This window comes from Psammomys obesus, unplaced genomic scaffold, assembly GCF_907164565.1.
Source record: "Psammomys obesus unplaced genomic scaffold, mPsaObe1.curated_primary_1811, whole genome shotgun sequence".
In the NCBI taxonomy this organism is placed as follows: Eukaryota; Metazoa; Chordata; class Mammalia; order Rodentia; family Muridae; genus Psammomys; species Psammomys obesus.
Genome location: NW_026596134.1, coordinates 17,427,431 through 17,439,920, shown reverse-complemented (window position 1 = coordinate 17,439,920; position 12,490 = coordinate 17,427,431). Strand labels below are relative to the sequence as shown.

Here is a 12,490-nt window from a genome sequence, read left to right as displayed (position 1 = left end):
ATAGAAATATGTCCATCAGCGGACTTAGAGAGGGGCAGGAAGGAGATGAGGGAGGGAGGGTAGGCTTCGGAGGGAATGAGAAAGGGGGCTACAGCTAGTATACAAAGTAAATATAAAAATAATAGTAACTTAATTTTAAGAAAGAAATATGTCAGTAGTAAAATTTAACTTAAAATATCAACAGTTGAAACCATTGGCATCTTATGAAAGTTATGATCAGCAGCAGTGTCTAAACTGACACTTTCATAAATAAAGAAGAGAGAAGCTACTGCAGTCTATCAGCAAAGAATGATGGGATTTTTAGTATAATCATACTAAAAGTAGTTTTTGGATATAGATGTCTTTATTTCTTGAAGGAAAAGTTAACCAACATAACTAATAAATTGTAATAAAGGACATGAGAGAAAGGAAGAACTCAAAGATTTTTTTTAAATAAACGTTCCTTTTATATTTTTGAGATTGGAGTTACTTTTTCCTTTCCTATCATCCTCTCAATCCTATTCCTCAGAAAAAGTGAAGTCCCCTTTCTTATCCACCCCAACTCAGCAAATCTGATAAGGGCTGAGCCTGTCCTCTCCTTTTGCAGCCTAGGCAGGCAGTCCCTCCAGGAGGAAGTAATTAAAAAACTGGCAAGAGAGTCATTGTTAAAGAGTGTCCCCACTCCCCTTACTAGGGAACCTACATGAGGCCTGAACTGACCATCAATTACATCATTGTAAGAGGACTAGGTCCAGTCCATGCAAGGTCCTTGGTTGGTGCTTCAGTCAGAAGGCTACTCTGGGTCCTGGTTAGATACCACTTTTGGTCTTCTTGTGAAGTTCCTGTCACCTCCAACTCCTTTTCTTCTTCCCTCCACTTTTCTATAAGGCTTCCTACACCTAGCCCAATGTTTGGCTATAAGTCTCAGCATCTGTTTCGAGGTGCTGCTAGGTGGAGCCTCTCAGGGGACAACTCTGCTTGACTTCTGTCTGCAAGCATAGCAGGTTATTCTTAATAATATCAGGGGTTGGTTCTCTCACAAGGGTTAGATCTTGGGTTGGAGCAGACATTGGTTCTACCTTCCCTTAGTCTCTGCTTTTTCTGCTCTAACTTTTTCTCTGCACATCTTGTAAGCCAGGGTAAATTTCCAGTAGAAGTTGTGGGAGTGGTGGTGTTTCTCTCCCTTTACTAGGAGACTTGTCTTGTAGTAAATACTAAATGAATGGTTGTTGTTGTCACAGCAGTATTATCTAATGCTCTATCACAAATAATAAAATACAGACACCTGTTAGATTTTTATAATTGTTTTATTTATCCTGGGCCAGACAGATATTTTACTTACACTGTCTCAATAGCCTCACTATTCATCTCCCAGCACCCATCCAATGCCATCCACCTTCATCTTCCTCAGCTGGTCCGCCTTTCATCCATGATCCCATGGTATTTGCTTATAGAATTCATCTGGGCTCTTTTCAAACCATTATTGGAGCCCTTCCTCCCAGGCCACCTGGTTTCTTCTCCCAGTTAACCCATTGTGGCTCCTACTTCTTCCTCTCTTACCATCCTTCTGTCTCCTCTGATTTTTCTCAAAGGCCTTTGAGCCCTAACCACATCTACCCCCTTCTGCCCATCCCAAATATAGGCTTTTTAATCAACCAGCCAGGTCTGTCTTAGGCAGGTTTACACAAACAAGGATAGGTGAATCCAGCAGGAAGTAACCAGAACTTCGGGGCCAGTAATTAGCATTAGACCAACCTGGAACATTATCTGGTTAGTACTTGAAGTTCTAGCCAGAGCAATAAGACAGCTAAAGGAGATCAAGGGGGGAAGAATCAGTGTAACCCTTTTCACAGATTATATGCTACTCCACTTAAGTAACCCAAAAATTCCACAAGATAACAACGGCTGATTCACAGATTCACAACTTTAGCAAAGCGGCTGGATACAAGATTAATTTAAAAAAAAAAAATCAGTAGTCCTCCTGTATACAAATGACAAACAGGCTGAGAAAGAAATTAGGGAAACTACACCTTTCACAATAGCCTCAAATGCTACAAACACCTCTTAGTGTAAATCTAACCAAAGTAAGTCAAAGACCTGTATGACAGCAACTTCAAGTCTCCAATAGAAGAATGATTTTAGTTGGGAGCGCAAAATGAAACCTTGACATTCATTTTCCTCAAGGCAGAAAGAAATGAAGTAAATGAATCAGAAAATTAGGTCAGGACAAAAGGAGAATGGGGTTAATGGGAAGTTTTGCATATTTTTAAAGAGAGTTGTAGTAACATACCAGTCAAGGTGAAAAGGATGACGCTTGGATACAGCAACTGAGAGGAAGTGAGCTTATTTGCATATGGAAGATTTGTCCCTTGAATGTGACCCTGAGTTATCTCAGGAGTCATATACTATAAGATTACTTGGTTGGAGTAATAATGTTGTGTCACAATTGGGGTTACTTTCTGTGAATGAAACAAAGATATTAGCTTACAGAGAAATTTAAAGAATAAGTGAATTTATAAGAATTGTGTGGATCTACTATACATTTCCCTTAAAGCTGGGAAATTAAGTGACATTTCCAAGACCACTGAAACACTTGGGAGAAAAAAAAATATTCACCTTTCATTTCAACATGAATGGCAGCAGTAACCTTCTGGTCCTCTCTTCTTCCTATAATTTTTTCTTCCACTTCTAATAGACAAATGACATTGGGAATAAGCATCCCTTGATCTGTTGAAATTAGAACCACAATATTAGTAAGATAAATTTTTGCCATCTAGATGTTTCCCTCAAAACAGCAGGAAAGATTTGAGCTCCCTTTTAAATAAAATCCATGAATCCAATACATTTTACACGCACCAGATTCTGCAAAATGGAGGCTGGAAAGATATACTGTAAGGGCTATATCTTCCAGAGTAACAGAAACCCAGAAATGAATCCTATGTACAGCACTTCAAATTATGTTGACTATGAACACTGCAATAGCATGTAGAAAGGCAAGTGAGGATTAGGAAGGTAGTGGAATATGATCTTATTCTGTGAAAAACGGTAACATGAAAACATTAAGAAGAGCTTAGGGTTTTTTACTTTTAAGAAGCACATAAATTACTAGATGAAGCAATATTAATACCATAGAATAACATTTAGTGGAGATTAAATATAACATGTTTTGCAGTAGTCTTTAGAGACTACTGACACAAGCTAAAGGATGGTCTTTGCAATATAACATTCAAGGAAGACTTAGGGACTATGCTATTGAAAAGACTATATTGAAGGACTTCCTTTCAGATAGAACAAAATCACTGACAAAACCAATTAAAAGGCTTATTATGTCGCATTTTTAAAGTGGTTTCGTTATGTCACTGGAAAATAGTGCAAGGTAATGACAGCATGCGGTACAAGTACAACTGCAGAAGCAGGTACGAAACACAATACTCAAATGTTTTCTGCATAGATAAAGATACCAAATTGACTCTAAAGTTTTAATGTCATAAAAAGAGTTAGGATGATAAAACATGAAAACACAAGCACGAAAACCTGAGTTTGGCTTCCCATGACTCAGAAAAACCTGGATTCAGTAACATAGGTGCCCTTGTGTGGAGGTGAGATGGAAGACAAGACAGTTACAGGAATTCAGCCCAGGCATCTCCTCAGGTATTCACAGAATAGTTAAAGGGACATTGTCTCAAAGAAAGTGGAAGGCATAGGCCTACATCTAAGATTGTTCTGTGACTCATGCTTTCTCTCTCTCTCTCTCTCTCTCTCACACACACACACACACAGATACAAAATCCAAATGTCATTCATGTATTAGCTTCCCCTTCTTTCATATGATTCCTGCACTCTGCCAAAGATACCTGCTTTGGTGCACTGCTAGGTAGAGTCGTTCAGAGGCCCTCTGTGGTAGGCTATTGTCCTGTTACTTGTTTTTTCCTACATCCAATGTCCATCCCTTTTGTCTTTCTAAGTGAAGATTGATCGTCTTACCCCAGGTCCTCTTTCTTGTTTATCTTCTTTAAGTGTACAGTTTTCATTATGTTTATCATATCTTATAGGTCTATATAAGTGAGTATATACTGTATGTGTCTTTCTCCTTATGAGATACTTCACTCAGAATGATCTTTTCTAGATCCCATCATTTGCCTGCAAAATTCATGATTTCCTTGTTTTTAATTGCTGAGTAGTATCCCATTGTGTAAAAGTACCACAATTTCTGTATCCATTCTTCTGTTGATGAACATCTGGGTTGTTTCCAGGTTCTGGCTACTAAGAAAAAAGCTACTACAAACATGGTTGAGCAAAAGTCAGATATAGGGTTGGTGAAGATCCTTTCCCAGTCTGTAGGCAGTCGCTTTGTTTTGATGACAGTGTCCTTTGCTTTACAGAAGCTTTTCAGTTTCATGAGGTCCCATTTATTGATTGTTGCTCTTAGAGCCTGTGCTGTTGGTGTTCTGTTCAGGAAGTTGTCTCCTGTGCCAATGAGTTCTAGGCTGTTTCCCACTTTTTCTTCTAACCAATTTAGAGTATCTGGGTTTATGTTGAGGTCTTTGATCCACTTGGACTCTAGTTTTGTGCAGGGTGATAAATATGGATCTATTTTCATTTTTCTGCTATAGACATCCAGTTGGACCAGCACCATTTGTTGAAGATGCTGTCTTTTTTTTCTTGGAATGGTTTTGGCCTCTTTGTCAAAAATCAAGTATCCATAGATGTATAGGTTTATTTCTGGGTCTTCTATTCGGTTCCATTGATCCTTCTTTCTGCTTCTATGCCAATACTATGCAGTTTTTATTACTATTGCTCTGTAGTGCAGCTTGAGGTCAGGGATAGAGACACCTTTAGGTGATCTGTTGTTGTACAGGATCATTTAGGATATTCTGGGTTTTTTATTTCTCCATATGAAGCTGAGAATCTTTTTTTCAAGGTCTGTAAAGAAATGAGTTGGTGTTTTGATGGGAATAGCATTGAATCTGTAGATTGCTTTTGGCTGGGTAGCCATTTTCACTATGTTAATCCTACCAATTCATGAACATGGGAGTTCTTTCCATCGTCTGATATCTTCTTCAATTTCTTTCTTCAGAGACTTAAAGTTTTGTGTTTTTTAAATTTTATTTTTTTCTTATTAGTTACATTTTAGTAACTCAGTATCCCAGCTGTATCCCACTCCCTCATTCCCTCCCAATCCCACCCTCCCTCCCTCATCTCCATCCTGCCTCTCAAGTCCACTGATGGGGGGGGTACCTCCTTCCCATTCATCTGACCCTTTTTTATCAATTATCTTCAGGACTGGCTGAAAGCCCTCCTCTGTGGCCTAACAGGACTGCTCCCCCCTTGGGGGGTGGGGAGATCAAAGAGACAGCCATTGAGTTCCTGTTAGAAATAGTCCTTGTCCCCCTTACTATGGGAAACCAATTGGTTACTGAGCTACCACGGGCTAAATCTGAGCAGAAGTTCTAGGTTATATTCATACATGGGCCTTGGTTGAATGTCAGTCTCAGAAAAGACCCTGTGCCCATATATATTTGGTCCTTGTGGAGCTCCTATCCTTTCCCCATCATACTAACTCCCCTTCTTTCATATGATTCCCTGTATTCTGCCTAAGATTTGGTTATGAGTCTTAGTGTCTGCTTTGAAACACTGATAGGTGGAGTCTTTCAGATGCCTTCTGCGGTAGACTCCTAACATACGTTCAATGCACATCCCATCTGTTTTTCTAAATGAGGATTGATCATCTTACCCCATCTGCTCTCTTGATTATCTTTTATAGGTGTATAGATTTCATTATGTTTATCATATCTTGTAGGTCTATATAAGCAAGTATATACCGTGTTTGTGTTTCTCCTTCTGGGATATTTCAAACAGATCTTTCATTTGCTTGGTTCGAGTCACCCCAAGGTACTTTATATTATTAGTGGCTATTGTAAAGGTTGTTGTTTCCCTCATTTCTTTCTTGGCCCTTTTGTCTTTGGTATACACAACGGCTTCTGATTTTATTTAATTGATTTTGTATCCTGCCACTTTGCTGAAGGTGTTTATCAACTGAAGGAGTTCTCTGGTTGAATTTTTGGGGTCACTCACATATAGTATCATATCATCTGCGAATAGTAATACTTTGACTTCTTCCTTTTCAATTTGTATCTCTTTGATCTCCTTTAGTTGTCTTATTGCTTTAGCTAGGACTTTAAGTAATATGTTGAAGAGATATGGAGAGAGTGCCTTGTCCGTGATTTCAGTGGGATTGATTTAAGTTTCTCTCCATTGAGTTTGATGTTGGCCATAGGCTTGCTGTATATTGCCTTTACTATGGTTTTGGTATGTGCTTTGTATCCTTGATCTCTCCAAGACTTTAAACATGAATGGGTGTTGGACTTTGTCAAATGCTTTTTCAGCTTCTAAGGAGATGAGCATGTGGTTTTTCTCCTTCAGTTTGTTTATGTGGTGGATTACATTGATGGATTTCTGTATGTTGAACCACCCTTGCATGCCTGGGAGGAAGCATACTTGGTTATGGTGGATAATATCTTTGATATGTTCTTGGATTCAGTTTGCAAGTATTTTATTGAGTATTTTTGAATCAATGTTCATAAGAAAGATAAGTCTGAAGTTCTCTTTTTTGTTGGGTCTTTGTGTAGTAGGTATCAAGGTGACTATGGCTTCATAGAATGAGTTTGGTAATGTTCCTTCTGTTTCTATTTTGTGGAATAGTTTGAAGAGAATTGGAGTTAGCATTTCCTTGAAGGTCTGGTAGAATTCTGCACTGAATCCATCTGGCCCACGGATTTTTTTTGGAAGGGAGACTGTTGATGACTGCTTTTATTTCCTTGGTGGATATAGGACTATTCAGTCTTTCTACCTGATCTTGACTTAATTTTGGTAGATGGAATCTATCAAGAAAATTGTCCTTTTTTTTTTTTTTTTTTTTTTTTAGATTTTGAATTTTGTGGCATATAGGCTTTTGTAGTAAAACCTAATGATTCTTTGGATTTCCTCAGTGTCTGTAGATATGTTCCCCTTTTCATTTCTAATTTTGCTGATTTGGATATTTTCTCTCTGCCTTTTAGTTACTTTATCTAAGGGTTTGTCTATCTTGTTGATTTTCTCAAAGAACCAGCTCTTGGTTTCCTTGATACTTTGAATAGTTTTATTTGTTTCTAAATGATTGATTTCTTCCCTGAGTTTGATTATTTCCAGCTGTCTGCTCCTCTTGGGTGTATTTGCTTCTTTTTTTTCCTAGGGCTTTCTGTTGAATCATTAAATTGCTTGTATGAGATGTTACAAATTTCTTCTTGGAGGCACTTAGTGCTATGAATTTTCCTCTGAGCACTTCTTTCATTGTGTCCCATAATTTAGGGTATGTTATACCTTTATTTTCATTGAATTCTAGGAAGTCTTTCATTTCTTTCTTTATTTCTTCCTTATCCCAGCTGTCATTGAGCAGCAAGGTATTCAGTTTCCATGTGTTTGTAGGCTTTTTGGTAATTCCATTGTTGTTGAGCTCCAGCTTTAGTCCATGGTGGTCAGATTGAATACAGGGGATTATTTCAAACTTCTTGTATCTGTTGAGGCTTGTTTTGTAACCAACTATATGGTCTATTTTGGAGTAGGTTCCATGAGGTGCTGAAAAGAAGATATACTCCTTTGAGTTTAGGTGAAAAGTTCTGTAGACATCTATTAGGTCCACTTGAGTTAGGGCCAATGTAATTGCCTTTACTTTATTTGGCTTCGTCTAGATGATCTGTCCCTTGGTGAGAGGAGGGTGTTGAAGTTTCCCACTATTAAGGTGTTTGGGATTGATGTGTGATTTACATTTTAATAATGTTTCATTTACTAATCTAGGCGCTCTTGTATTTGGGGCATAGATGTTCAAAATTGTGATGTCTTCTTGGTGGATTTTTCCTTTGATAAGAATGTAGTGCCCCTCCTCATATTTTTTGATTAATTTTGGTTGAAAGTCTATTTTATTAGAAATTAGGATAGCTACCCCAGCTTGTTTTCTGGGTCCATTTGCTTGAAAAACATTTTTCGAGCTGTTTACTCTGAGGTAGTGTTTATCTTTGTTGCAGAGTTGCTTTCTTAGATGCAGCAGAACTTTGGATGCTGTTTCCGCACCCAATCTGTTAGTCTGTGTCTTTTTCTTGGAGAGTTGAGTCCATTGATATTGATGGTTAACAGTGACCAATGGATATTAGTTTCTTTCATTAAGGAGTTGGTGGTCTTATTGTGATTCAATGCTTGTTTTCTTTTAATTTTTGTTAGGAAATTATTTCTATGCTATGTTTTCTTGGGTATAGTTGTGTTTGTTGGATTGGAGTTTTTCTTTTAGTATCTTCTGTAGGACTGGTTTACTGTTTAGATATTACTCAAATTTAACTTTTTCATGCAATATTTTGTTTTCTCTATCTATGGTGATTGAAAGCTTTGCAGAGTATAGTAGTCAGGGTTGGCATCTGTGTTCTCTTAAAGTCTGCATGACACCTGCCCAGGCCATTCTGGCGTTCATATTTTCTGATGAGAAGTCCGGAGAGATTCTGATAGGTCTACCTTTATATGTTACTTGGCCTTTTTCCCTTGCTTTTTTTAGTATCTTTTCTTTGTTCTGTAGATTAAGTGTTTTGACTATGTTGTGGCATGTCTAGTCTATTTGGCATTCTGTAGGGCTCTTGTATGTTTATGGCCATCTCTTTCTTTAGGTTGGGAAATTTTTCTTCTATGATTTTCTTGAAGGTATTTTCTGGACCTTGGAGCCTGGAATCTTCCTTTTCATCAATTATTATTATTCTTAGATTTTGTCTTTTCATGGTGTCTTTGATTTCTTGGATTTTTTTTTGTTTTGGACTTTTCCTTTTACTTTTTCTTTGAGATAAGTATCAATTCTGAGAGTGTATCTTCAGCACCAGAGATTTTCTCTTCCATCTCTTGTATTCTACTGGTGATGCTTACCTTTGTTGTTCTTCATCTTTTCTCTAAGTTCTCCAGCTCCAGGGTTTTCTCAATTTGTGTTTTCTTTATTGATTCTAATTCTGTTTTCATGCCTTGCACCATTTCTTTCATCTGTTTGAATGTGGATTCTTGTCTCTCTATGATGGTCTCCAATTTTTTTTTTTTTGTTGTTGTTCATTTTCTGTCTATATGACACTAAGTGTATCTCTACTTGTGTCTCTTTTTGTTTGGCTTTATTTGCCTGTGTTTCTTTCAGAATTTTGTTCATTTCCTCTTTCTTTGCTTCCCCTTGGTTGACCAAATCTTTGAGAGATTTGTTCATTTTTTCTTTAACTGTCTGTATTTGTATGACTATTGCTATGAGAGATTTATTTGTTTCCTCTTTATGTGCCTCAAATAATTGGATAAACATATCTTTAAAGTCATTTTCCTGTGTTTCTGATGAATTGGAGTATCCATCAGTTTTAGGGGTTGCTGATGAAGCAATGATGTCCTGATTTATGTTGGATCTGCTCTTTTGCTTAACCCTGGCAATTTGCTTATCCATAACCTTCCCTGTTTTTTTTTGTTTGTTTGTTTGTTAGTTTGTTTTTGTTTTTGTTTTTGTTTTTGTTTTTTCCTGGATTCTGCAGTTCAGACTGGTACCATCTTTCTCTGGTGTCTGCAGAATTCTTCAGGAAGTTGAGAGTGGTCCTGTGGTTTCAGCGTGTGCATTGGTGTTTCAGCTGTCCCTGTGGAAAGGAAAGTTCATGAGCACAGAAAGACAAAAGGGGGGGCGGAGCCAAGATGGCGACTAGCACACACAGTTTCCAAGCTGTGGAAGAGAAAAAGTTCTGAGTTGATGAGTGGAAGAACTTCTGAAGCCAGGGAAACAACGGAGAGACTTTCTAAACAACAGGGAACATCGCCGGAGGTGAAAACCTTGGTCTCGGGTCACCCAGGGACTTGTTTGGGGAAGGTGAGAAACGATCCTTTGATCTCTCGGCACTCCCCTCCACCAGACCTCCCTCCTCCTCCTCAGCACAGCAGACTCGCCTTTCTCAGCACAGAACTAACTGCCTGGGGCCTGCAGCCACTGAGGCGGAGCCCCAAGCCCTTTATCAGCAAAGGCCAGCAGTACTGTGTCTCGGAGCCCCAGATTCACGCGCGGCAGCTGCACCATCCTCCCAGGGCCCGAGTCTGCTAGACGCCATACTAGCTCCGCAGGATCGCGATCACTGACAGTACGGCCCGCCCAATACCACAGTGACAGAGAATACGCTATATACTCACCAAAACCAGACAGAAACGCCATACAAGCTAGACACACCAGGCGCTGGGCCTCCGAAGCTTGGAGAGCACAGTAAAGAGACCCCAGGACTTCCCAGAAAGCATCTGGACTAGCAACCCAGTCTCCAGTTACAGCGGGACTTTCTAACCTGGCGGCGGAGCAGCACTGAGCTGGCGGGGCACATCAGCCCTCCAGTTTAAGACTAACCAGGGCCAAACCAGAGAACAGAAAGGCTGGTTACCCCGATTCCCACTGACGTGACCACCCTGAAATCTCCAGCTGCAGCAAGACCTCATAACCTGGCAGTGACAGCAGCACGGAACTGGCGGAGCACATCAAAGAAGCAGGGCCAAACCAGAGAGCAGACAGCCCAGATACGCCGATCTCTGCCAAGTGTCCTGCCTGTACAGCTAGTCCTCAGCATACGCTAAGGACACGGGACCTCTCTCAACTTCCTGAAGAATTCTCCAGACTCGAGAGAGAGACAGTACCAGTCTGATCGGCTGAATCCAAAAACAAACAGGGAAGGTCTCAGATAAGCCAATGGCCAGGGGTAGGCGAAAGAACATTTCCAACATAAATCAGGACATCATGACTTCACCAGCAAACCCCCAAATCGATGGATATTCCAATTCATCAGAAGCACAGGAAAATGACCTTAAAGCCATGCTTGCTCAATTATTTGAGGCTCATAAGGAGGAAATGAACAAATCTTTCAAAGAGATGGCCAGTCAATTGGAGGTAAAGAAAGAAGAAATAGACAAAACCCTTAAAGAAACACAGGCAAACATAGCCAAACAAATAGAGGCACAAGTAGAGAAGAAATTAGTGGCATACAAAAAGGAAATGAACAAAGAAATAGAGTCCATCGTAGAGAGACAGGAATCCAAATTCAAACACATAAAAGAAATGGTGCAAGGCATGAAAACAGAATTAGAATCAATAAAGAAAACACAAAGTGAGAAAACTCTTGAGCTGGAGAACTTGGAGAAAAGATCAGGAACCACAAAAGTAAGCATCACCAACAGAATACAAGAGATGGAAGAGAGAATCTCTGGAGCTGAAGACACACTTGCAGAAATTGATACTTCTCTCAAAGAAAAAGTAAAATCAGAAAAATTCCAATCACAAAATATCCAAGAAATCAAGGATGCTATGAAAAGACAAAATCTAAGAATAATAGGAATTGATGAAAAAGAAGACTCCAGGCTCCAAGGTCCAGAAAATATTTTCAAAAAAATCATAGAAGAAAATTTTCCCAACTTAAAGAAAGAGATGTCCATAAATATACAAGAGGCCTACAGAACACCAAATAGACTAGACCAGAAAAGAAACACATCACGTCACATCATAGTCAAAACACTAAATCTACAGAACAAAGAAAAGATATTAAAAGCAGCAAGGGAAAAAGGCCAAGTAACATATGAAGGTAGACCTATCAGAATCACACCAGACTTCTCATCAGAAACTATGAAAGCCAGAAGGGCCTGGGCAAGCATCATGGAGACTCTAAGAGATCACAAATGTCAACCCAGACTACTATACCCTGCAAAGCTTTCAATCAACATAGATGGAGAAAACAAAATATTCCATGACAAAACTAAATTTACGCAATATCTATACAGCAAACCAACCCTACAGAAGATACTAGAAGGAAAACTCCAATCCAACGAAAACGAATTCACCCAAGAAAACAGGGCATACAGATAATGTCCCAACAAAAATGAAAAGAAAACAAGCAATGAAACAAGGTAAGATCATCGACTCCATTACACAAGGAACTAACATGCATTGGTCAATATTATCTATCAATATTAATGGACTCAACTCACCAATAAAAAGACACAGGCTAACAGAATGGTTACGGAAACAGGACCCAACATTCTGTTGCATCCAAGAAACACACCTATGCAACAAAGATAAACACTACCTCAGAGTAAAGGGCTGGAAAAATGTTTTTCAAGCAAATGGTTCCAGAAAACAAGCTGGAGTAGCCATCCTAATATCTAATAAAATAGACTTTCAACCCAAGTTAATCAAAAAAGATAAGGAGGGCCACTATATTCTCATCAAAGGAAAAATCCAACAAGAGGACATCACAATTTTGAATATCTATGCCCCAAATACAAGAGCACCTACATTCGTAAATGAAACAATATTAAAGCTTAAATCATACATTGATCCTAATACCTTAATAGTGGGAGACTTCAACACCCCACTCTCATCAAGGGACAGATCAACCAGACAGACACCAAATAGGGAAATGAAAGCACTCACAGAATCCCTAAATCAAATGGACCTAAT

The 12,490-nt window shown here is 39.0% G+C and overlaps 1 pseudogene; it reads left to right on the top strand.

The window, feature by feature from the left end:
* LOC129666091 (high mobility group protein B2-like) overlaps window positions 1-12,490 on the top strand; it is a 177,202-nt pseudogene that overhangs the window by 66,770 nt on the left and 97,942 nt on the right.